The following is a 27,464-nucleotide window of genomic DNA, read 5'->3' on the forward strand; positions in this document are numbered from 1 at the left end:
GGTCTAGTGAAGCAAGGGATACAACCCGTCGACTTTGACTAATGACGTCATACATTACTCATACACTCCTGGAAATGGAAAAAAGAACACATTGACACCGGTGTGTCAGACCCACCATACTTGCTCCGGACACTGCGAGAGGGCTGTACAAGCAATGGTCACACGCACGGCACAGCGGACACACCACGAACCGCGGTGTTGGCCGTCGAATGGCGCTAGCTGCGCAGCATTTGTGCACCGCCGCCGTCAGTGTCAGCCAGTTTGCCGTGGCATACGGAGCTCCATCGCAGTCTTTAACACTGGTAGCATGCCGCGACAGCGTGGACGTGAACCGTATGTGCAGTTGACGGACTTTCAGCGAGGGCGTATAGTGGGCATGCGGGAGGCCGGGTGGACGTACCGCCGAATTGCTCTACACGTGGGGCCTGAGGTCTCCACAGTACATCGATGTTGTCGCCAGTGGTCGGCGGAAGGTGCACGTGCCCGTCGACCTGGGACCGGACCGCAGCGACGCACGGATGCACGCCAAGACCGTAGGATCCCACGCAGTGCCGTAGGGGACCGCACCGCCACTTCCCAGCAAATTAGGGACACTGTTGCTCCTGGGGTATCGGCGAGGACCATTCGCAACCGTCTCCATGAAGCTGGGCTACGGTCCCGCACACCGTTAGGCCGTCTTCCGCTCACGCCCCAACATCGTGCAGCCCGCCTCCAGTGGTGTCGCGACAGGCGTGAATGGAGGGACGAATGGAGACGTGTCGTCCTCAGCGATGAGAGTCGCTTCTGCCTTGGTGCCAATGATGGTCGTATGCGTGTTTGGCGCCGTGCAGGTGAGCGCCACAATCAGTGCGATTTTTTCGGATCTGTACTATCAATATTGACGGCGAAACGGCCGACACAACTGACATTTGTATCCCGTCCTTCAGTTGACCTTTACTCTGACACTACGTATTCGGAAAGAACGGCATATGTAACATTGATGAGATTTACCAACGTATGTCAAGTGGAGACCAGGGTACAAATGTTGTGTATAACTATACAGCTCAAGTACAGAATGGGATACTATTAGCATCAAAGCCGTAGTGCAACTGAGGTACAGGTTGCAAATGCAACGCACTTCCATTTCCACGTTTGCTTTAGCAGTGTACAAATGTAGAGATCAACGGAAGTATGGGATACAAATATTGTGTACGTAGCTCGTTCTGCCATCGGTAGTACTAATATCTACGTAAGAACAGACTGTTAGTGACAGCGGAGGCGAAATAAACAACATATGTAAAATTTGTATCCCGTGCTTCATTTAGGGTTTAGTGATGCAGGGGATACATAGTTCATTTGAACAACAGGACACTAATGCTAGTGAAAGCGAAGAAATCGACGTACGCCAAACTTGTATCCGGTACTGCACTTAAGCAATACAGTTCGAATGAGGTTCGAGATACAACTTATATATATGTGACGTGATGTATTCTATGCTACCAATACTTTCCATCCATTTTTTTCCCTTTCATTTTCCAGAGAAATAATACGACACAAACACGCGATATCCTTAACGTGAAAATACTACTGGCATTTATATATGTCAACTATATTTTTCATTTCTCATATTCTTTTGTTTCTGAATATTCTTGTCAGCTCTTTCATCTGTGTAATAAACGCTCTCTGGCCATTTCTGACGTCACTGGTCAAAGCCGACGGGTTGTACCCCCTGCTTCACGAGACCCTTTTAGTCTATCTTCGGTGCTAAATACTTTTAAGAACACCCTGGAAGTCGGAAACGATTAATGTACTGGGTGATCAAAAGTTGGCCTCCCGGGTCCCCAGACTTCAGTCCGTGCGATTATTGGCTTTGGGGTTACCTGAAGTCGCAAGTGTATCATGATCGACGATATCTCTAGGGGAGCTGAAAGACAACATCCGACGCCAATGCCTCACCATAACTCCGGACATGCTTTACAGTGCTGTTCACAACATTATTCCTCAACTACAGCTATTGTTGAGGAATGATGGTGGACACATTGAGCATTTCCTGTAAATAACATCATCTTTGCTTTGTCTTACTTTGTTATACTAATTATTGCTATTCTGATCAGATAAAGCGCCATCTGTCGGACATTTTTTGAACGTTTGTATTTTTTTGGTTCTAATAAAACCCCATGTCATTCGAAGCATGTGTATCAATTTGTACCTCTCTATCTACATTATTCCGTGATTTATTCAGTTTTCAAATTTATACTGACTTTTGAACACCCGGTATATCTTATATACATTCTTTACATTAAATAGTTTTTTTTATTTGCGCTTCTGATACGAGCAAAGAATGAAGACGGGTACTGGTAATTCATATATACAGACATTTATTTATAGGTCTAATTTTACAAGGATAGGTTCAATTATTATGTTCTATCTGCCGGAAGGTCCTGAATCACGTCACAAAACTGTTTTGATATTACATAAACTCGTATTTTATTCGCGAGGCAACAGTGCAGATCAATATGGATTTCACTGAATGCATCTCGCATTTCCCTTCTTACATTTACAGAAAAAAACATGTCAAATTTAAAAGAACACAAAATCTCCAAGATTGGACATGATTTACTGAAGCTCAAATAAAGGAGCCATTTTCAATGCGAGATGCTGTTAACAACTTCCACAATGAAACTCTGTCTCAAAATTTGACAGAAAGTCGAAAGAGATTCTGGTGGCGTGTAAAGTACAGCAGCGGCAAGACACAATCAATACCTTCATTTCGCGATACCAATGGTAATATTACAGACTATAGCGTCACTAAAACGCAGTTGTTCTACTGAGATTTCCGAAATTCTTTTACCAAAGTAGAGCAAGCAAACATTCCAGAATTCTAATCGAGAACAGCATGAGTTACTTAGAGCTAGATTTTCGTTCTAGCGTAGCAGCTTCAATCACTCAATAAAGGCAAGCCTTTTGGTCCAGGTAGTTGAAGATACAAAATTGCTTCCAGAATTGCCACAATCTCATCGTAAAAACCGAAGCACTTTCAGGTAGTGTGTAGGCTTTACTGATTTGTATCTGAGGGCATAGATCACCCTGCATGGCGCCTGGCTGTGATAACAATGTGCCTCGAACGGCTTGCGGCTGTTGCCTAGCAACTGTAAGGCAGAGTGCAGGACGGCTTTTGCTGAGAGCCGCGGTGAGGGGCGTCGCTGAGAGATTGTCAGCGGCGGCGGCAGAGTTGCTGCGCGTGGCGCCTGCACTGCGCACGTCTTCCGCGTGGCGAGGGCAGCAGCGTCGAGCCGAAGGACGCCCGGAAAGCGGCGATGGCCCGAGGCCGCCTCTCCTCGCCTCGCCTCGACAGTCCCCCGGCTGCAGCTGCCACCGCCGCACCTGCACACAGCCACCGCGACGCGGTAAGTCTACCACCTCGCTCTCCAGACAATTATTATACACTGCTACACCTGCTTAGCTTGCTGTCGAGTGTCGGATTTTCGGTAATTTCCAAGAATGATTGCCTATCGAAGTTGGAGGGCTCCAAACGATACATATCGAACGTGCGATGTTGTTGTTGTGGTCTTCAGTCCTGAGACTGGTTTGATGCAGCTCTCCATACTACTCTATCCTGTACAAGCTTCTTCATCTCCCAGTACCTACTGCAACCGACATCCCTCTGAATCTGCTTAGTGTATTCATCCCTTGGTCTCCCTCTACGGTTTTTACCCTCCACACTGCCTTCCAATACTAAACTGGTGATCCCTTGATGCCTCAGAATATGTCCTACCAACCGATCCCTTCTTCTAGTCAAGTTGTGCCACAAACTCCTCTTCTCCCCTGCTCTATTCAATACCTCCTCATTAGTTATGTGATCTACCCATCTAATCTTCAGCATTCTTCTGTAGCACCACATTTCGAAAGCTTCTATTCTCTTCTTGTCCGAGCTATTTATCGTCCATGTTTCACTTCCATACATGGCTACACTCCATACAAATACTTTCAGAAACTACTTCCTTTCACTTAAATCTATACTCGATGTTAACAAATTTCTCTTCTTCAGAAACGCTTTCCTTGCCATTGCCAGTCTACCTTTTATATCCCTCCACTTCGACCACCATCAGTTACTTTGCTCCCCAAATAGCAACACTCCTTTACTACTTTAAGTGTCTCATTTCCTAATCTAATTCCCTCAGCATCACCCGACTTAATTCGACTACATTCCATTATCCTCGTTTTGCTCTTGTTGATGTTCATCTTATATCCTCCTTTCAAGACACTGTCCATTCCTTTCAACTGATGTTTCAAGTCCTCTGCGGTCTCTGACATAATTACAATGTCATCGGCAAACCTCAAAGTTTTTATTTTTTCTCCATGGATTTTAATACCTACTCCGAATTTTTCTTTTGTTTCCTTCACTGCTTGCTCAATATACAGATTGAATAACTTCGGGGAAAGGCTACAACCCTGTCTCACTCCCTTCCCAGCCACTGCTTCCCTTTCATGTCCCTCGACACTTATAACTGCCATCTGGTTTCTGTACAAATTGTAAATACCGTTTCGCTCCCTGTATTTTACTCCTGCCTCCTTCAGAATTTGGAAGAGAGTATTCCAGTCAACATTGTCAAAAGCTTTCTTTAAGTCTACAAATGCTAGAAACGTAGGTTTGCCTTTCCTTAATCTAGCGTCTACGATAAGTCGTAGGGTCAGTATTGCCTCATGTGTTTCAATATCTCGACGGTATCCAAACTGACCTTCCCTGAGGTCGGCTTCTACTAGTTTTTCCATTCGCCTGTAAAGAATTCTTTTTAGTATTTTGCAGCCGTGACTTATTAAACTGATAGTTCGGTAATTTTCACATCTGTGTACACCTGCTTTCTTTGGGATTGGAATTATTATATTCTTCTTGAAGTCTGAGGTAATTTCGCCTGTCTCATACATCTTGCTCATCAGATGGTAGAGTTTTGTCAGGGCTGGCTCTCCCTAACGTGCGATAGTAAATCGATTATGGAAGTCTCGTGGCTCGCGTTACGAGTATGTTTCAAGTTGTCACTACAGCAACGACAAAAAAAAAGCGTTAGAGAAGCGCTTGTAAATTCAGAGGAGACGACTTACCTTACTCGTCGTCGGTGTTATCGTCTTGTGACAGTCCGCGTGATGTATAAGCTGCAGGGGCAATTTCTTTTTTCCCGTACCCAGGGTAAACTTTGCCAATATCGCGCAGGAATATCGGCAGAGTGTCGCATGCGTCGACTTTCCCCTGCAAACGCAAGTTGCGAAAGTGTAGGTACTGGAAGAAATACAGTTCGTCCCTCTGTCCTGGACGCCCTCTTCTTTTTATGGTAGACTTGGCAGACTTCCACAGCCGTTCTATATTCTGGCTATGGACATTGCCGTCATCTGAAGAGACAAACTCCACGGAGTGGTTCACGAATTCGTCATCGAAACCTTCAGCTTTGAGAGTCTGGTACGACTGAAACCCGTCTGTGATGGTTCAAATGGCTCTGAGCACTATGGGACTAAACTGTTGTGGTCATCAGTCCCCTAGATCTTAGAACTACTTAAACCTACGAACCTAAGGACATCACACACATCCATGCCCGAGGCAGGATCCGAACCTGCGACCGTACCGGTCGCGCTGTTCCAGACTGTAGCGCCTAGAACCGCTCGGCCACTGCGGCCGTCCGTCTGTGACGACTTTTGTTCCAGGGAGTATGAAATGTTTTATGGGACCCACTAAAGTCATCTTGTCTCGGGACAATACCCTCACAACGAAACACTTACGTGACTCCCTTTCTATCCCACCAAAAACCCAAATATGATCTACTTCAATTTTAGAAGGTCGTCCTCTCTGATTCTTTCGTCTAGCAATATGAGTTTCGTCTACTTCTACTATTTTATTCGGTCCACCAATTGGGACACTGTCATTTTTCACTATCATGTAGCACACTTCTCGGCAAAACCCGAAGTAGTCACACACGGTATTTGCCAATAACTCAGTTTCGGATGCTGTGGCTTGCAACGTGTAATCTCGAAGCCAGCACGACACAAGAATTACGCTCGTCTGAATCGATAATTTGGAGGACTCGAACCACGTATTTTTCCTGATGCTGGTTCGCTTTCCGCGAAGTCCACAATGAAATTGCAACGGAATCTCAGTGTCCACACTCCTTTTACAGAGTTTCACAGACTTCGCAGCGCCACAGTCAAGACAGTCCCTCCTTTCCTCGTCCGGCAGAAGTCCATATTTCCGGCAAAATTTCAAACATTTGTCTATGCTGGATATGCATGGAATTAGAGTTTTCCATGTGAGGCAATCCGCAGAAGAAACTTGAGAAGCAGCACACATTACACTCGCTATCAGGAGAAACCGTGTAGATTTCCCAATGGAATCACAAACAATTACGGCGAGAATGTAATGTACACGAACTGAAGGAACAACGCAAAACTGATAAAAATGCCGATCACAAATAATTTATCATAGCGCACGCCACGAGACTTCCATAATCGATATACTATCTCACGTTCGATATGTATCGTTTGGAGCCCTCCAATTTCGATAGGCAATCATTCTTGAAAATTACCGGACTTTCTGACAGGAGCGAGGTGTCAAGATGAGTTACTGGCAAATGAAAGCGTCGCATCTACGCCTACATTCCGTAAACAACCTTTCCATGTGTGGCGGAGGGCATTTCGAGTGCTACTGTTACTTCGCCCCTTTCCTTTTCCAGTAGCGAACGGTTCGCCGGAAAACGATAGTTGGTAAAACGTAAACGTGAATCCTTAGAGAGAGGACGACATGGTTCTCATGAGATCCTGTTGGGCGAAATTAAGGAAATTGTATTCGAAAGGAGACTGTGCGATCATTTTGCTGCCACTAGTGCACATCTCGCGTATGGATCACAAAAAAAAAAGATAAGAGGTTAGAGCACGTACTGACGCGTATAGAAAGTAATTCTGCCTCGATCAATAGGCAAGTGGAATAGGTGACAACATCTATAATATTGCTGAGATTCTCCCTTCACTATGCACTGACCGAGCGAGGTGGCGCAGTGGTTAGACACTGGACTCGCATTCGGGAGGACGACGGTTCAATCCCGCGTCCGGCCATCCTGATTTAGGTTTTCCGTGATTTCCCTAAATCGCTCCAGGCAAATGCCGGGATGGTTCCTTTCAAAGGGCACGGCCGACTTCCTTCCCCGTCCTTCCCTAATCCGATGAGACCGATGACCTCGCTGTCTGGTCTCCTTCCCCGAAACAACCAACCAACTATGCACTGTACAACGTCTTATGGAAAGTAGATGTAGATGTTAACGTTGGTAAGCGTGAGTACGAGCTCCACTGTAATTTTACGTTCACGCTCTTTTCGCGAACTGTAGATAGTCAGTTGCTAAATTAATGTTGTGCTGCCTAGTGATAAGCCGACTTGTTGTTTCCAATGTATGCACCAAATGGAAACAACAGTTTGTCTGAACATCATTACTACAAGGCGGGTTTTGGAAAATGGGGACCAACTGCAGGGAACGATTCCTGAGAGGAAATAGAGTAAAAAAGTTCGTACGGAAACGCGTTCCAAAGGAAGTACACACCCACTTGAAGGTGGAGTTAAGAAATCTTTCACAGTGACCCCTGTGTCTGGAGTAGGCAGGTAGCCCCCCAGAATGGGGTACGAGACAAACGGGTGGTTGATTATCCACGACAACTGACACTATCCGTGTCACTCAAAACGCGTGCAGGGCTTATTACCTACTGTTTTGTCTCCGCGGGGACGCTTTTGTCATCGATTCATCGCAAACCACCACTGTGCTGGGATTTCTGTCATCTATCCTATTCACAGTTGAGGCTACCTTTACGTGGGGATTATTATCAGCCTTCACAGCACCCACATCTGGGCTACGGAGAATCCCCATGGCATGGTGCCAGTGAACCATCAGCACTGTACAGCCTCAGTGTGTCAGCAGGATCACCCGCGAGCGCCTCGTGACATCAGGCACCTTTCACAACGCCTACAGGAGAGACATATCTGCACGTCTCGCGGGTCACCTTATCACCCCTGCTGGATCAAGTGTCTGTGGTGGTAAGAAGGGTAACGTGGCAAGTACATCATGGGGCTATAGCTCGCTGCCTTCCTGAAAATGGAGCTAAAACACTAGTACGGACTGAATATTCCCACTTACCTCTTGCGTTTTCATGTGTGCTTTCAAACACTGTGAAACATTTTTTACCTCTACCTTCAAGTGGATATATCTGACTTGGGACGCATTTCCATATATATGTCCATATGACATTTTTTGCTTCTCATCCTCTCAGGGCATCATTTACTTCAATTTGCCCTCATTTAAAAAAAAATGGTCCTCCTAGTACACGTGTCTCACGAAAAGAACTCGGGTGTAAAATAAGAGAGATTAGATTTCATACAGAGGTTTACCAACATCTACATCTACATATGTATTCCCGAACTCATTGTTCAGCCCGTGGCGACGAATGTATCACACCAGTGTTATCGATTTTGTCTCTTCCTCCAGACATGTTTCAGATCCTTGCTTCGTACCTTAAGTATTTCCAAGCTAGATATATAAACAATGTAACAGACGAGTCTAAAGATTAATACACGTCCCAAATCGGGATGAAGTACCGGTGTTGTGTTATAGTAATGTGGACGTATAATAAGCCAATGGTAGAATCGGGTAAGGCAACGTAATGATTGGACTGAAATGTTATGATCCGTTCTTCAGTCTACTTGTAAATCCTTGATGTTAACTGTCGTGCCTCATAATAAACATTATATTTCGCGTCTTGATTATTGTTAACTATCGTACGTATTACGTAATACCTTTCACTTCGGGTTTGCTTGAAATGTGTCTGCTACCATCGGAATTCATTATCTAAGTCCGGGTAAGAACGCCGCGTGATTTGGATACTTGACTATATTCGTATTCGACACGCAACATCTCACTTGTGCACTGGGTGATATAGTATCACTTGCTTAGTTAAGCAGTTATCATTCACTCTTTTCCAGTGTTTTTTTTATCTACATCTACAAACATATTACGCAAGCCACAGTATGGTGCATAGCGGAGGGTATCATTTACCACTACTACAAATTTCATTTCCTTTTTCTGTCGCAAGTAGAGCGACGAAAATACGACTGTTTATAAGTTTTCGTACGAACCCTAATTTATGTTTGTGGTCCTTACACAAATTGTACGTTGGAGGCAGTAAAATTGTTCTGCAGTCAACCTCAAATGTTAGTTCTCTAAATTACCGAAATAGTGACCCCTGGAAAAAAGAGTCGCCTGCCCTCCGTGGATTTCCACTTCAGTTCACGAATCGTCTACGTAATACTTGCGTTCTGATCGAATCTACCGGTAACAAATATAGGAGCACGCCTTTGAACAGTTTCGATATCTTCCTATAATCCTACACTCCGACCTGCTAAGGATCCCAAACACTAGAGAAGTACTCAAGAATGGGTCGCGCCAGCGTTCTATAGCCCGTCTCCTTTATAGATGAGCTATACTTTCATAAAATTCTCCCAATAAAAAGAAGTCGACCATTCGCCTTCCGTACTACCAACCTGACGTGCTCAATTAATTTCATGTCGCTTTGCAACGTTACGCCTAGATATTTAATCGCTGTGACTGTGTCAAACATTACGCTAGTAGTGCTGCTTTCGAAGTTGCAGGATTATTTTTCCTACTCATCTGCATTAACTTACATCTTTCTATATGTAGAGTAAGCCACCATTCATCACACCAATTAGAAATTCTGTCTAAGTCGTCCTGTATCTTCCTACAGCCATTCAATTTCTGTCCACATTGTAACATTTTATCACACAGGAAGTGAATGTTTCCGTCTTCTCACTGTTTATTCTTTTCTCCGTTTAACAGATTGTAACTTATCACTTCCTGCAAGATCTTCATTTCAGCTACCTGCGTACGAATGTTTTTGAGAAGTGACTCGGTTTTGACACCCATGCGTGTGTATATGCTTTGTCATAGCGTTACAGAATTTTAGCACTGCGTCGTTCCTGGTCTTATTTCCATCGTTCGGTACGCTATAAGATAGCAGAATACAAGCTCTACGATTCATTTTTCATGTCGAAGTTCGGTGCTAATTCATGTGGATACGCATTTGGTTAAAGCTTAGCGCCGTTCATTCTGATTCATATTCACTGTAAATCACTTCAGACGAGTGCCGAGATACTCCCTGGAAAAGAGGCTTCGCTCTTTTTCTCCCCCAGCTCCCAACCAGTCACTCTTGCCAGTTCTAACGTCTTCTGTATCTACGGAACGTTAACCCACGATTTTTCTTCCATTTTACACAGAGTACCATAAAAAAACACTCATTCTGTCTGGAATCAGTTATGTGTTCCTCTGTCCTGCCTGCCAGTCCGTATTGGTCGTCAGTTTGTTGGTAATAAAGGAAGGAAGATTCGAGGCTCAAAAGTAAACCCTAAAAGACGTCTTTAAGGCTGATGCAATTGCTCTTTCGTGGAAGAACGGGAGGAGGAAGTAGCCTTGTCGTGTTTCGCGAACAGTGTAGGTACTTGTATTAAATTATTTAGATGAAGCAAAAAAATTCTAAATCAGAACAGCCAAATTGGATTTGATCTCCGCTACTATTGAATACCAAGCCACTGACTTAGCCATTCGGCCACCCTGGTTGGTCGCTTGGCGGCAACAAGGTTCCTACAGTCCGTCCTGTTCAATTATCCTGAATGTTCACGTAACCCTTTCTCACGGACTGGACTCTTCGTACTTCTTCCATTACACCGTCTTGATGAGATGTGACACTATAGCAATGCTGAATAGGAGGAGGAGAACAACCAAGCTGGTAGTCTCGTTACTGACAAACTTAATCTCTCTCTCTTTCTCTCTCTCTCTCTCTCTCTCTCTCTCTCTCTCTCTCTGTTCTCTCTGTATGTATGCGTGTTTGTGTTTGTGTGTGTGTGTGTGTGTGTGTGTGTGTGTGTGTGTGTGTGTGTATGTGTGTCAAATAGATGATAGGCTACATTTCTTTCTAATTTGTGCAGTACCCGAATTCGGATGTTTTGAAACTTTCAAGTCCGTACAGACACTCTTACGCAACTGCGTTGTAATGCCTCACTTTTGTCTGTTCTGTCCAAGGATTTCTTGTTACACAAGATTACTATCTATCAACTAAAAAGATGTTACTAGTTCACTAAAGATTTACTAACACTCAGTTTATGATAAGTTAATTTGAATAGCTTCTCCTACGTATTTAAATTTCTTTGCTGTGGTCTCATATGGCAGTCAACCCTCAAATGTATGAGAACGTTTTCGATAGGCATTACGTATTTGTAACCGAGTTTCTGCTTGTCTTTCAATTTTCTTGAGGAACTATCTTATTATCCTTTGTTGTCTTTTCAAGCGATTTTCATAGCACAAGAAAGATTTCGCGTACCTGGGAACCTCTGAAATTGTATATTTTTCGGGTTTCTTCCTTTCTGATAATGTTGTTGACACATTTAATGACTATCAATAATCTTCTTGAATAACTGACAGTGGTAAATTTCTGCTTCGGCCAGAAGTTGCTTGTTAGCGTCAGTTAATAGCTAATTTACACTGCTAGCTTAATGAGTCGCCAACTACGGTAGGATTCATATTCTGTGATATTTTCTGACGCCGTTTGTGCTGCAAAACTCTAGTTCTTATAAAAAAAAGTACCATTACACAGACGTCTGTTTTTCTGTAGATGCACTGACTGCGGCACATCGCTCCTATTGTATTTTATGCCTTTAGCCGTTTCGCTGCCTGTTTTCTCCCGCGCCTTCTAGATATTTTTACACTGTTCATTTACATAACCCGGACTTTGTTACTCTAGGCATACATGGAGCCCAAGTCATATTTTGTCTCTTCGGACGTATGAGGCGTGCATATACGCACGAATTTACTATGGCTCAAATGGCTCTGAGCACTATGGGACTTAACATCTGTGGTCATCAGTCCCCTAGAACTTAGAACTACTTAAACCTAACTAACCTAAGGACATCCATGCCCGAGGCAGGATTCGAACCTGCGACCGTAGCAGTCGCGCGGTTCCGGACTGAGCGCCTAGAACCGCTAGACCACCGCGGCCGGCGCACGAATTTGCTGTTTTACTATTTCGCTTCCTGGATAGTGAAGTCGTTGACGTTGGTGCCGAAGTGCTGACCCGGTTCTGAATATGTCGGTGAAAGAAATATTCATCACTGTTTTTTCGCTGGCAAACGGAGTAAAATGACGGTAAATTGCTCATCAACAAAAAAATGGCTCTGAGCACTATGGGACTCAACTGCTGTGGTCATAAGTCCCCTAGAACTTAGAACTACTTAAACCTAACTAACCTAAGGACATCACACACATCCATGCCTGAGGCAGGATTCGAACCTGCGACTGTAGCGGTCGTGCGATTCCAGACTGTAGCGCCTTTAACCACTCGGCCACTCCGGCCGGCGCTCATCAACAGATGTTATTCCCAAGTACAGGGTTAAAACGCAAGTTTCTCCACTACACCTTAACGTGTATGCAGATGTTGATGTTGAAAAGTCAGTCGGATTGCGAAGCTGTCTTGGAGATCCTGATCGTGCTGTTATAGAGGAGCAGAGTCTTTGACATTCTGAGTTCTCTCACTTCTGCTTTAATTACACAAAACACGACATTAAATTTTACATGTGCGCTCAATTCTCACTCATTTCAAACAGCAACGCTCTATGTACATGTATCGTTCTTATTTGGTACTGAAGCAAAATTCTTTGACAGCCGTGCCGCAGCATGTTGTGTAAGATTGAGTCATCTGCAAACACTAAAACAATATCTGATGATATACATTAATTACTGATCGGGTAGCATTACACTGACGGAAAGAAATCGCAACACCAAAAGATAATTAATGTAGATTAATTAAACTTGGAGAATACATTTGTGATCAGGTTAATGTGAGCCCTTGATGAGACATTGCGAATGTGACTCACTGGTACATTAAAAGCTGCTGTAACCGCCAGAATCTTGAATCCAAGCGTGCAAATATGCTTTCACTGTGTTGTGCAGGTGCATAACGTCAGTTTGTGGGGTGGAGTTCCACTACTACAGCACTTGGTCGGTCAATACAGGGACGGATAATGCTAGTTCTCGATGACGCTGGAGTTGTCGTCGGATGACGATGTGCTCGATTGTAGACAGGTCTGGTGATCGAGGAGGCCAAGGTAACACGTCTACACTCTGTAGATCATGTTGGATTACAACAGCGGTATGTGGACGAGCGTTATCCTGTTAGAAACATGCCATGGCACCACAATAGGTCGAATTTCAGATTGTCGAATAAATTTGCAGTCACGGTGTGTGGGATAACCGCGAGATTGCTCCTGCTGTCATACGAAATAGCACCCAAGACCATAACCATAGTGTGTCCAGTTGCAGGCCCTTACTGGCTTGCTCCTAGCCGCCACACGGTGATCACTGGCACCGAGGCAGAACAATCTGTTATCAGAAAACTCAACAGACCTCCACCCTGCCCTCCAATGAAAACTCACTTGATCACTGAAGTCGCAAATGGCGGTGGTTTGGTGTCATCGGAATGCACGCTACAGGGAGTCTGGCTCGGAGCTGTCATTGAAGTAACCGATTTGTAACAGTTTGTTGTGTCACACTGTGGTGCCAACTGCTGGTCATATTTGCTGTTGCAGATGCAAAACGATGGGCTAGAGCCATACGCCGAACACTTTCCTCTCCCCTCTCGGTAGTCCATGTATCCGTCCGCGGTTGAAATGGTTCAAATGGCTCTGAACACTACGGGACTTAACTTCTGAGGTCATCAGTCTCCTGGAACTTAGAACTACTTAAACCTAACTAACCTAAGGACATCACACACATCCATGCCCGAGGCAGGATTCGAACCTGCGACCGTAGGGGTCGCGCGGTTCCAGAATGTGGCGCCTAGAATCACGCGGGCACAACGGTTGGCTCTGTGTAACAATAGCTCTCAAGACTGTTAACCAGGGGACTTCCGAAGAGACACCGTGCTTCTCACGACAACTTACTTACTAAGACTTATCCCGTGGATATGGTGCAGATAAAGTCTTACTACCCTCTCCATTTTCATGTTGCCTGTCGTTCTGATGATGATGATGTTTGGTTTTTGGGGCGCTCAACTAAACGGTCATCAGCGCCTGTACGAAGTCCCAATGTTTTCAAGTCCATTTTCTTTTCACAACCCAATCTAGTTACTCTCACAAATGACGACGATGATGAAATGATGAGGACAACACAAACACCCAGTCCCTGCTCAGAGAAAATCCCCAACCCAACCGAGAATCCAATACGGGACCCCGTGATCCAGAGGCAGCAACGCTAGCCCCAAGACCAACGCCACCTGCGAATCCCTGTCGTTCTTTAGAACAGAATGCAAAGTGCACTCCAGATACTAACTAATATGGAAATGGACACTGTACTAGGATTAGGTTTATGTATAAATACAGTTTATCCTTTTGACGACAGTAACTCACGACGAATTCTTGTAATTGTATTTTTATTATTGACGCCACAATAGTGTTGATACCGTATAGAGTGACAGGACAACTTTTAAGTAAACTGATGGCGCTCAGGCAGATTGAAAATAGCTGCAAATAAAGATTTTCTTATTGGTAGTTCGTTGTGTAGTATGATAATGATTCTCTTTAAATATGTAAGAAGTGTGGGACACCTCTTGCACAAAATACAATTATAATTCTTTTCACTGTTTGAGAATCGTACAAATCGTTCCAGTAGCTGTACTAACTAAGGAAAGAGCTTCGTGTAGGTGCAGTGAAGGTGTTTGCATTAGAATAGTGACACAGGAAGTCGCCTGTTTGCAGCCTTCAGTACGCAGCCGTGACGTGAAGTGACGCAGCAGGTACTGCAAATTGTTTAAGGCAGGGAAGTCTACCGTTTGTTAATGCTGCTCATTCACCTCTGCGGAAAATGTTTGCAATACATCCTCCTGCAGTCTTATAATTAGAAAACAGTTTATCATTTCACGACCCCTGTGAACACTACTTAGTAACATAACAAAAGAAAGGCCACAGCGGACAGAGAACAGAAGTATAGTCATGGACGGAACAGGATAGACTACACAACCTGTGAGTTCCGCTCGTTTTTTACAAGGCGAAGTTGTTGACCGCTCCTGATGCAAATCTGTCACAAATGAAAGGTGAGGAGTGCGGCTATCGTTTCACGCGGCCTTCGAATCTCATTTCCTCTCCAACGGGAATACGTTTGTAGCCACGGCAGCCTGACGTTCGCCTGTCTAATGAAGCACAAAGTGACCGACAAGCCGAAGCAAGCAAGGAGAATACAAATCAACATTTATGTCTCCATTCCTCAACACACCATCTGGTACGTGGCGGAGAGTGCTTTGTGCACCACTGTTACTTCTCTCTCACATTTCCCGTTCCCATTCGCGAATGGCGCGCCGGAAAAAAAGAGTGTTGGTAACCCTCTTTGTGAGCTCGCGAGATATACGTAGGGGAAACCAATATTTTGGTTGACTTTCCCAGGAAGGTACGCTCTCGTAATTGTAACAGTAAACCACACTGTGATGTACAATGGCTCTCATACAACGTCTGCCAATGGAGTTTGGCGAGCATCCGCGCGACGCTTGCAGTGTTAATAAAAGAACATGTGACGAAACGTGCAGCTCTTCTCTGGATCCCCTCTGCTTCATCTATCAGTCCTGTCTGGTACCTCATTTCATGCAGACTCTTTCAGTGCATACGATTTTCATACGATTTGCTTTGCGTGGTCGTTCCGCTTTAAATCGGTCCGTGCTAATAGTTGGGAGGGGGGGGGGGCTGATTTGGGCGGAGGAGACCAAACTGCGAGGTCATCGGTCACATCGAATTAGGGAATTATGGGGAAGAAAGCCGGCCGTGCCCTTTCAAAGGAACCATCCCGGCATTTCCCTGAAACGATTTAGGGAAATCACGGAAAACCTAAATGAGGATAGCCGGGCGCGGGATTGAACCGTCGTCCTCCCGAATGCGAGTCCAGTGGGCTAACCACTGCGCCACCTCGCTCGGTACGTGCGCATAGTCCCAGACTTTCAAGTATGTGACTGCCTCCAGTGACTGTTTGCCAATCGTGTACCCACAATAACGGGTCTTGCCGGTTAGTTACTTGCAATACGTTATTTTCGTTAATTCGAATATCAGCTGCAAATCCCTGCACCAAGCGTTGATCTTCAGCATATCTTACTGCAATCCCCTACAACTTACTGACGTTGCGACTTCTCTTGCATACGATTTCATCATTTTCGGGCAGCCTCATATGACTTCATCGTTATCAAACTGGTCATTTACATATATTGTGACAAGTAACTGTACTATAACACTTCGGTGTGGTACGCATGAAGTTACTTTTACGTCTGAAGATTTTCTCCGTTAAAAATCGCGTGACGTTTTCGAATCACTTCGCGGAGATGTATGTGTGTAATTGCACTTCTGCTGCAGTTAGACAGACAACAGGCGTACGGGTATTAGGTGTCAGTAGGTCAGCTCGGACAACAGCTTTCGAAATAGCCACGGAGGCATCACCCGCCCTTAATAATTCACGATTCAGTCTTCCGGAACATGCGCACACAAGAACAGCTCCGACACTTTTCTCTACCTTTTCATGCGCCGTTTTCCACGAGTGCCTGTGGTTGCGACTGGTGTGTAACTTTTCTGTTCTTTTTACAAATAGTGATTAACTACTGAAGTCATTACTCTCGCTTTGTTCAAAATGGCTCTGAGCACTATGGGACTTAACATCTGAGGTCATCAGTCCCCTAGAACTTAGAACTACTTAAACCTAACTAACCTAAGGACATCGCACACACCCATGCCCGAGGCAGGATTCAAACCTGCGACCGTATCGGTCGCGCGGTTCCAGACTGAAGGGCCTAGAACCGCTTGGCCATCCCGGCCGGCTGTCGCTTTGTGCTTCGGAAAATATTGTTCTACAAATGTTGATGAAAAGGCAAGGTAGCTTGGCTTCAATGTCAAGGAGAACGACACAAAGGAAAGCCTCACCTAGCTGTACCGGATTACACGGAAAAATAAACAAAGGTTTTTCAAACGCCTTTTGAGTGGAGTAGAGGCTAACTGTCTCCTCGACAATGTGATTTCAGATGTTGATACGCGTTGTCAAAGGCTTTAATTTCTCTCATGACGTGTCTTTTGTGTTTTGTCAACACGAAAGAGTGGAAAATGTGATCAAGCAATAAGCGCTGCAAGGGTCTTTGGAATGAAAGTATGCTTTAATGCACAAATGGATTAGAAACGCCCCTCTGGTGGGACGTAGCATCATGTCCTGCAATTCGCCGTTACTTGCATTCCTCAAGAGACTGGCAGCCTTAGGGAGACATCAGTCACAGCCAGAAGTTAAAAAAGGAGGGTACAATTTCTGAATTTCTTTCTTACACAGGTAAATACATAAGATAATTCCGTCTATCGCAAAAATTACACTTGCTGTGACTTGTCTAAATGCTCCCGCAATCTTTTTTTATGTTTTTAAGATGATGTGATGTTGTGATGTAGTTACGTAATTAATACCTTGTACAACGTTAATGTTTTGTAGTATGACTTGAAAATGGCCGCTTGAAGGCTGTGGAACCCAGAAGAAAGAAATTAGGAGAGAAACGTGTTGAGGTGATGCAGCAGCCGGCAGTCGGGATTTGTCGCACAGCAGAATAACGTCTGGCGACAGAATGCCTTCTCATCAATGTCCCACAATACGCATTTATTGCGTCCGGGTAATGCAGTTGTGCTGCTCCGTCAAATAAGGAATCACAGTGGACCATAACGCCAATCAAGCGACGCTCTTTGTTTCAAAGGAAATAGGAAAGAAAATAGCGCTCCGTTTTTCGACATCTGTTTCGATCACCAGAGTTGGTACGTTGAAAAATAGGCAACATGTGTGTATACTCTAGTATTTGTACATAAACAGTATTGGTATTCGTACTTTACCGGATGTCGAAAAGGAAATATCTCTCGTAGCTATTAGTAAACAGCATCACAAATCTGACTGTCGGTACCCATACATTTCCCATTTCCCAATGGAACCATCACATAAAGAGGTGCATTGCGCACCGGGACAGCCTTAAAACTGTCGATGTGCGTGTTGAGAGCTGTAAGCTGATCAATGTGGCCCAGTAATTAACAAATTAAGACCACTTTCAGGGCCGCGCGGGTTTAGCCGAGCGGTCTCGGGCGCTGCAATCATGGACTGTGCGGTTGATCCCGGCGGAGGTCCGAGTCCTCCCTCGGGCATGGGTGTGTGTGTTTGTCCTTCGGATAATTTAGGATAAGTAGTGTGTAAGCTTAGGGACTGATGACCTTAGCAGTTAAGTCCCATAAGATTTCACACACATTTGAACATTTTTGAACTACTTTCAGCCTTTTTCCAATTTTGCTGAAATCTACTATACATTTTCTAAATGTAATGCTGATAGCGTGTACGCCAGTCTCTTAGATACACATGCCGAAAAGTTTCGAAAAGTTTTTCTTTTTTTTTTTTTTTGCAGTCTAAGAGGTATAACACAATAGATAGGAAGGTACAAAGTCGTACAACTTATAAACAGGTTTTCTAAATTGTACAACTGGTATTATAAATTGTACGACAAAAAATTCTCAGCTTCAGCAAGAAATCGTAAATCTGAGAGTGTGACCAATATTTATTTTAATTTTTATGACATTAGTAAACAAAATTGAACTCTTAATACATATTCATTAGCTAAAATATTAGGCTACTTCTGAAGCTACAATGAATAATTTCAACATTAGCTACTCGTTCATGTTTGCAGCTATCTCAATAAAATACTTATTTGTTAGCACATATTTTCTCACGGTGGGTATGGAGCCATACATAACATTTCAGGAGCTAAATCGTTTCTTCCTTCTCGTCAACTTCACAGATATTGCACAAACAGCTTGATGACGTATTATGAGACTCGGTTTCGTCAGTTCCAGTCTTTTCGGGCCTACTTTTGTTTTTCTCACATTCTTTGTTAAGTATGAGTGTCTTCTAAGGACTCCCAGTGACTTCGAAAGCAAATGGGGTTGCTCTGCTTCTTAGCCTTTTTCGTAAAGATAGGGAATATATCTTGTGGGCCTACGCTCTCCTACTATAGTTTTCTTTTGTGGGAGTTGCAGGATGCAGAAGTACATAATTTCCATTCCGTTGTCTTGATTTTCCTGGGAGGTCTTGACTTGTCTGTTCACTCATTTTTTGTTCCTCATTTCTAGCTTCCGATTATGGATTGGTTTTAGTCGTCACGAAGTCCGATTCACGAAAAATGTGTGGATCCAATGGCCAGATTCCAGTTTGGATAAGTCACTGATAGCATCTTGTACGGTCACAGCCTTGGTATATGAGTCTCCTAAAGGCTGAGCGATCGTAGCCTGGCTAATATTGCTGTCAGGGTTTGTACGAAGCCACTTGTCAGCTGTTTGATTGTAATAAGCTGCAAGTTGCTTAAAAACGCAACATACAGTGGCTGTAGCCTACGAGTGGTATGTGGAGACAGGTAAAGCTAGATTACGCCACTATCCCTAACTAATGTTACATCAGACAACGCAATTAGCAGTACGTCCATAGATCAGTTTCTAGATCAAATCAGTTGCTGAAACGGATGGATATACCGAACAGTATCCTAAAATGTACCGGTAGAATATGCAAAAAATGTGGTGGTATAATTCCTAAGACGGCGCCATACTTCTTAAGCTTACTTTTTACTGCACTGAGGCAAAGGTGATATTAAATGTATCTATCCTACATTATCACTGAATAAGTAGACTTGCATGATACATAAATTTAAACAGGGTTTACATGTCTGGAAGAGTACAGATGCTTAGTTTCAGAAACAAATATTTACTTCCTCAGAACATAAAATAAACTTGAGCCACTGGAAACTAAAATTACCAACGGTGTGTCGAACCGGTCAAGTGCAACAGCTCGATACAAGCTGATACATATTCTGTCCAACATGTGGCATCACCGTTTGCTAGATATGTTAATGGTACAATATAAAAGGCAGTACAATTACGTCGTCTGCGTACAAAGTTACTTCAATCTCCCTCGATGGAAAATGAGGTTCCACATTTACTAACAATGAGCCAGGCTGCCAATGAGAATGTCGTAAGCTTTCCATTTGCTCTCTTCCAAAATCTTACGACACTGGTGTAACCTCCGAGTGGTAATCACTACAGCTCAGTCATAAAGTACCTTTAGTTGGGAGACTTTCACATCAGTTCGTTGATTACTCATCCCTGGTTGTCAGTCTTGATGGTGAAGTCTCTATATCGATACAGTTGTGACATTCAGGAAGGTGAGAAACATTGCCCCTTCGCAGCAGCTTCCGAACCAAACCTGACTCTAATTTGCTGTTTCGTAATACCGCAAGACCTTGGCACAGCTGCAACTCGACTAGGCTATAAACAGCACACAAGCGTTACGTCTATTTATTAGTAGCCTCCATGGACCAAAAGCAACTGGTAATTTTCCGAAGCTGCTGTGTGGGCGAAACGCCTCAGAGACTAAACAGATATCAAGGCAAAACGTGACAATCTGCTTACATCTCAACTTCATAAACGGATTTTAGCTGGCGATTTCGCAATAAAACTGTCTGCTGTCTCCAAGAATTCTATAAGGAAAAATTCCGATGGCTAGTTACTAAACTACGGTTTTTTAGGATCGAGACTACTCTTATAGGAATCACAAACTCTAAAGTTTTCTCATTTATATAAATATGTACTTATTTTGTGTCACACGCAAGTGGTTACCTGTTTTCTAGCTCTGTGGATAATCGGGGCAACATATATGCGTCATCTGTGGCCAGAATATCAGTAATTCGGGTCTTCGACTCAGTGATGTGGTTCACAGGCGTTGGATAGCTTGATCTTTGATAAAAGCGAAATATAACAGTGCATAATGGTTGGAGGCCTAAGAATGTGAGGGACGAGAAATGGTCTCCGCGGTTGAAAAGTCGTGTTATAAAAAAATTGTGAAGTCTCGAGAGATTTGTAAGGTGTTTACGAAATCAGTATTCTTGTCGAAAAAAAGCTGAATTAACCTGTAAGTCACAATTTACAGCTACATCTATACGATTACTCTGCAGTAACACTTATGTCCCCTGCAGTGTGTTCTTCGAAGCGCCTTCAGATTATTTTCTCTACCGTTCCACTATCTAACAGCGCTTGGGAAAAATGAACGCATAAATGTTTCTGTACGAGCTCTGATTTCTCTTATTTTATTACGACAATCATTGCTCCCTCTGTAGCTTGGCGACCGTAGAATATTTTCACATTCAGAGGAGAAAGCTGATGATTGAAAGTTCTCGCCGCAACGAAAAATGGCTTTGTTTTAATGATTGCCACCTCAACTACCTAATCATGTCCGACTCTCTCTACCCTATGCCGTGGTTTTACACAACGAACTACCTTTATCTTTCTTTTTTACTTTTTCGATGTGCCCCGTCAATGCTATCTGATAACCCATCCATATCGCACCTATTTAATTTGTTCGCAAACGTAATTTCTATATATTTAGTTCAATTTTGTACATTTAGTACTCACATGGATGACCCCACACTTTTCATTACATAGGGTCAATTGCTACTTTTTGCACCAATTCACATACCTTGCGTAGGTGAGTTTGACATTAGTTTTGATCTTCTGATGACTTTACTGGCCCATAAATGACGGCATGAAAACCATCATCAAAAAATCTAAGAAGGCCGCTTAGATTGTCTCCTAAATCTTTTATGTAGATTAGGAACAGCAGTGGACCTAATAACACCTTCTTGTGTAACACCATATATCGCTTCTGGTTTACTCGATGATTTTCCTTCCATTACTACGAACTATGACTGCCTGACAGGAAATCACAAATCCAACCGCACAATTGAAGCGGTACTCCATACGCACGCAGTTTGATTAGAAGTCTCTCCTGAGGAAGGACGTATAAAGTCTTCGAGAAATCTAGAAATATGGAATAAATTTGGGACCTTTGTCGATAGTATTGCTTCGTGCGAATAAAGAGTTAATTATGTTTCTCAAGAACAATATCTTCTAATCTGTACTACGTGTCAATAAACCGTTGTCTTCGTGGTAATTCATAATGTATAGACACAATTTATGTTCCACGATCCTACTACAAGTCGACGTCGGTAATACAGGTCTGTAATTCATCGGATTACTCATACTTCATTTCTTGAGTATTGGTATGAGCAGTCCAATAGTTCAGCCCTTTGGTACGGATCTTATGCCGAGCGAGCAATTGTATATGATTGCTGCGTATGGGGCTATTGTATTAGCATAATCTGAAAGTAACCTGATTGGTATACTATCTGGACTAAAAGGCCTGCCTTTATTGAGTGATTTAAGCTGCTAAGCTAGAACGAGGATCTACTTGTAAGTAATTCATGCTGTTCTCGATTAGAATTCTGGAATGTTTGCTTTCTCTACTTTGGTAAAAGAGTTTCGGAAATCTCAATAGAACAACTCCGCTTTAGTGACGCTATAGTCTGTAATATTGCCATTGGTATCGCGAAATGAAGGTACTGATTGTGTCTTGCCGCTGCAGTACTTTACACGCCACCAGAATCTCTTTGGATTTTCTGTCAAATTTCGAGACAAAATTTCATTGTGGAAGCTGTTAACAGCATCTCGCACTGAAAATGGCTCAAATATTTGAGCTTCAATAAAACATCGCCAATCTTGGAGATTTTGTGTTCTTTTAAATTTGGCACGCTTTTTTTTTGTAAATGTAAGAAGGGAAATGCGAGATGCATTCAGTGAACTCCAAACTGATCTGCACTGCTGCCTCGCGAATAAAATACGAAGCTTAAGTAATATCAAATCAGTTTTGTGACATGATTCAGGACCTTCTAGCAGATAGAACGTAATACGTGAACTTATCCTTGTCAAATTAGACCTTTGAGTAAATTTCTGTATATGTGAATTACCAGTACCTGTCTTCATTCTTTATTCGTGTCAGAAGTACCAATAAAAAGCTATTTAAAATAAGGAATGTATATAAAATATACATGGACATATTAATCAACTGACAATTAACAAAAAAATTAAAACAGAAGGATTTATAAGTACTACACAAAACAATAATGAACACAATCAAATATTTACACTTTATGCAATATACAGTGAGGTGAAAAAACCATGAGATGCGTCCTAAAATCGTGTCGGACCTCATTTAGCCTGGCGTAGTGCAGGAACTCGACTTGACATGCACGCAACAAGGAATTGGGAGTCCCCTCCAGAAATACTGAGTCATGTTGCCCCTGTATATGCCCATAATTGCGGAAGTATTGCCGGTACAGGATTTTGTTCACGAATGAAATCTTTCAATTATGTCCCATAAATGTTCGATGGGATTCATGTTGGGCGACCTGGGTGGTCAAACCATTCGCTCGAATTGTCCAGAATGTTCTTTAAACCAATCGCGAACAGTTGTGACCCGGTGACATGGCACATTGCCATCCAATAAAGCATCCACCATTGTTTGGGAACATGAAGTCCATGAATGTCTGCAAATTATCTCCAAATATCCGAACAGAAAGCATTTACAGTCAACTATCGGTTCGGTTGGAAGAGAGGAGCAGGTTCATTCCAGATTAACACAGCCTACACCATTATGGAGCCACCATCAGCCTGCAAAGTGCCTTGTTGACAACTTGGGTCCATGACTTCGTGGGGTCTGCGCCACCCTCGAACCGTACTATCAGGTCTTACCAAGTGAAATCGGGACTCATCTCACCAGAGCACGGATTTTATGTCGTCTAGGATCCAACCAATATCGCCACGAGCCCAGGAAAGGCGCTGCAGGCGATTTCGTGCTGTTAGCAAAGACACTCGCGTCGGTCGCTCGCTGCCATAATCCGTTTATCGCCGGATTTCGATGCACTATCCTAACGGATACGTACGGTGTACGTCCCACATTGATTTTTGCGGTTACTTCATGCGGTGTTGTTTTTCTGTTAGCACAGGCGACCTTACGCATACGTCGTTAAGTAAAGGCCGTCGCCTTCTGAGTTGTCCATGGTGAGAGGTAATGTCTGAAATTTGGTATTCTCGGCACACTCTTGACACTGTGGATATTGCAATACTGCCGGCCGGAGTGGCCGTGCGGTTCTAGGTGCTACAGTCTGGAGCCGAGAGGCCGGTAAGGTCGCAAGTTCGAATCTTACCTCGGGCATGGATGTGTGTGCTGTCCTTAGGTTAGTTAGGTTTAATTAGTTCTAAGTTCTAGGCGACTGATGACCTCAGAAGTTAAGTCGCATAGTGCTCAGAGCCATTTTTTTTTTTGTGCAATACTAAACTCCCTAGCGACTTTTGAAATGGAATGTCTCATGAGCCTTCCTCCTATTACCACACCGCGTTCAAAGTCTGTTACTTCCCGTCGAGCGAGCATAATCATGTCGGAAACAGTACAAATGACAGCTACACCAATGCACTGCTCTTTTATGGCTAGTATACGCGGTACTACTGCCATCCGTTTATGTGCATATCGCTATCTCATGGATTTCGTCACCTCAGTGGACTCGTATAGTATTTGAGTACACTGATAGCTTTGCGTTTAGCCAGTGCCAGTTCAAGACCTGTACACGAATCGGAACAGAGCTGCCGTTTCATGAGAATATTAGTAGTTCGTTCCTCATTAAACCGCACTATGAGTCTCCATCTTGCACTAGGCCTCTTTTCTTGAGGTAGTCTTCAAGCGCCTATGCGCAATATGTTTAAGAACTTCCACTTATACCATCCTCTTCATGACCAGGTGGTGGCTCTTGAAATGTGTTTTTGATAAGTTTCGCATGACCAAGATACCTCATTTCAGATTGTTCAACCGTGGCTGTTCTTGGGTCTGATTGAGGTGGAACAGAAAGACTGCGTCAAATACGAGACATGAATTACGTTTTTACCCTTTCAATTGTAACACCCCTACATGTCGAACAACGTTGTGAAAGTGATCCGCAGCTGAATACTACTAGAACTACTGCTACTACTATTACTATTCTTAAACCGGAAAAAATCTACAGACGCGAACGTAAATCCGTAAATAACACAAGAGAGTGTATAGGTTCATTACTCTTCACGATATACAGTTAAGTAAGGGCACTGCAGTAATAAGTAGCTGTCATTAATCTGCGCATAATCGTGGTAAATTTTTTCGTACTAAGATTAATATGAAATCTGGCACTTTGAAACACGCTACTACATTATTAAGCGGCTTCCCTTTGTCTCCCATTGTTAGCTTCATGTCTACATGACAACCCTGATATTTATCACTGAAAAAAATGTTATCTGCATGCTGTATGAACAGATTATTGCCGCCTCTTGCCATGCAAGCCGGCCGTTGTGGCCGAGTGGTTCTAGGCGCATCAGTCCAGAACCGCGCTTCTGCTACGGTCGCAGGTTAGAATCCTGCCTCGGGCATGGTTGTGTGTGATGTCCTCAGGTTAGTTAGGTTTAAGTAGTTCTAAGCCTAAGGGACTGATGACCTCAGATGTTAAGTCCCATAGTGCTCAGTGCCACTTGCACCATTTTCTTGTCATGCAGCTAACAAGAACCTTCTCTCCTCGAATGTGGAAATTTTCTAGAATGATGATATTAAGAAATGTTTTAAATTTTCTTCCTTTATACCAGATGGAAACTTGTTGATGATCTTCGCAACCGAATATAGAACCCGTTCTAAATTCCATACAAAACAGAATGGTTCACTTTGAAGTATTTTTCTGTCCTGTGTTTTGTAAATTACAACTTAAAAGTTGTTAAGGGAAATGTCAACTCTGGATGTGAGCGTCGGAATTTCAGGATGCTTGAAGAAACTTCTTGAAGCCGTTCTGCACCTGGTTTACATAGTATGAAAGTATTCCCACTCTGCGCTATTGCTGAACGAATACTTGATTTACTTACTCTGTATTGCCACATAAGATAATCTCACAAGACAACAGGGAGTGAAACTATTCAAAATAAGCCAGTATCATTGTTTTCAAGTCAAAACAGTGGCAGATGCCTCTGAGTTAAGAGCAATAGATGCCGAACTGAGCTTCTTGGTGAATTTGTGTGTTGACTCAATTTTATCATAATGTGCAGCTGTATCCCAAAGAATTTAACTCACAAGGCTATACTGACTGTGGGACCATTCATGTCTATATGTCCCTTCCTCTTATTACACATTATACGTTCAAGTTGTCACGGAAATAGAAAACGCGAAAGGACATCTCCAAGAACGAATAATAAGTGGAAAAAAACATTGGTAGAAACACCTACCAGTCTTCATTCATTCTCTTCCGTGCCTTTTTTTTCACAAGCTAGCTTTTTATCTACTGCAAGCACATTGTGAGATGTTGTCATTTACAGAGAAGCTCAAACCACACTGCGGTTGAACACGTGCATTTGAGTGGATATTTACATGCGTTGGTGCATAATGGATATTTGCGGCGTCCCTCGTGGTTTTCAGTTATGATAAGTAATTCAGACTGTATATAATCAATTGCAACGGACTTCCTAAGAGAGTGAGGAAGCACCACAAATCTGAATATACACTCCTGGAAATTGAAATAAGAACACCGTGAATTCATTGTCCCAGGAAGGGGAAACTTTATTGACACATTCCTGGGGTCAGATACATCACATGATCACACTGACAGAACCACAGGCACATAGACACAGGCAACAGAGCATGCACAATGTCGGCACTAGTACAGTGTATATCCACCTTTCGCAGCAATGCAGGCCGCTATTCTCCCATGGAGACGATCGTAGAGATGCTGGATGTAGTCCTGTGGAACGGCTTGCCATGCCATTTCCACCTGGCGCCTCAGTTGGACCAGCGTTCGTGCTGGACGTGCAGACCGCGTGAGACGACGCTTCATCCAGTCCCAAACATGCTCAATGGGGGACAGATCCGGAGATCTTGCTGGCCAGGGTAATTGACTTACACCTTCTAGAGCACGTTGGGTGGCACGGGATACATGCGGACGTGCATTGTCCTGTTGGAACAGCAAGTTCCCTTGCCGGTCTAGGAATGGTAGAACGATGGGTTCGATGACGGTTTGGGTGTACCGTGCACTATTCAGTGTCCCCTCGACGATCACCAGTGGTGTACGGCCAGTGTAGGAGATCGCTCCCCACACCATGATGCCGGGTGTTGGCCCTGTGTGCCTCGGTCGTATGCAGTCCTGATTGTGGCGCTCACCTGCACGGCGCCAAACACGCATACGACCATCATTGGCACCAAGGCAGAAGCGACTCTCATCGCTGAAAACGACACGTCTCCATTCGTCCCTCCATTCACGCCTGTCGCGACACCACTGGAGGCGGGCTGCACGATGTTGGGGCGTGAGCGGAAGACGGCCTAACGGTGTGCGGGACCGTAGCCCAGCTTCATGGAGACGGTTGCGAATGGTCCTCGCCGATACCCCAGGAGCAACAGTGCCCCTAATGTGCTGGGAAGTGGCGGTGCGGT

The 27,464-nt window shown here is 43.8% G+C and overlaps 1 protein-coding gene across 1 annotated transcript in view; it reads left to right on the top strand.

Moving 5' to 3' along the window:
* The first annotated feature begins 3,284 nt into the window (after nucleotides 1–3,284).
* LOC126419161 (alpha-tocopherol transfer protein-like) overlaps nucleotides 3,285–27,464 on the top strand; it is a 138,441-nt gene continuing 114,261 nt past the window's right edge. The window contains exon 1 of the mRNA XM_050086286.1: nucleotides 3,285–3,386. The gene's annotated coding sequence lies outside the window, so the exon portion shown is untranslated. The remainder of the gene's footprint in view (nucleotides 3,387–27,464) is intronic.

Source organism: Schistocerca serialis, chromosome 9 (assembly GCF_023864345.2).
Source record: "Schistocerca serialis cubense isolate TAMUIC-IGC-003099 chromosome 9, iqSchSeri2.2, whole genome shotgun sequence".
Taxonomy (NCBI): Eukaryota; Metazoa; Arthropoda; class Insecta; order Orthoptera; family Acrididae; genus Schistocerca; species Schistocerca serialis.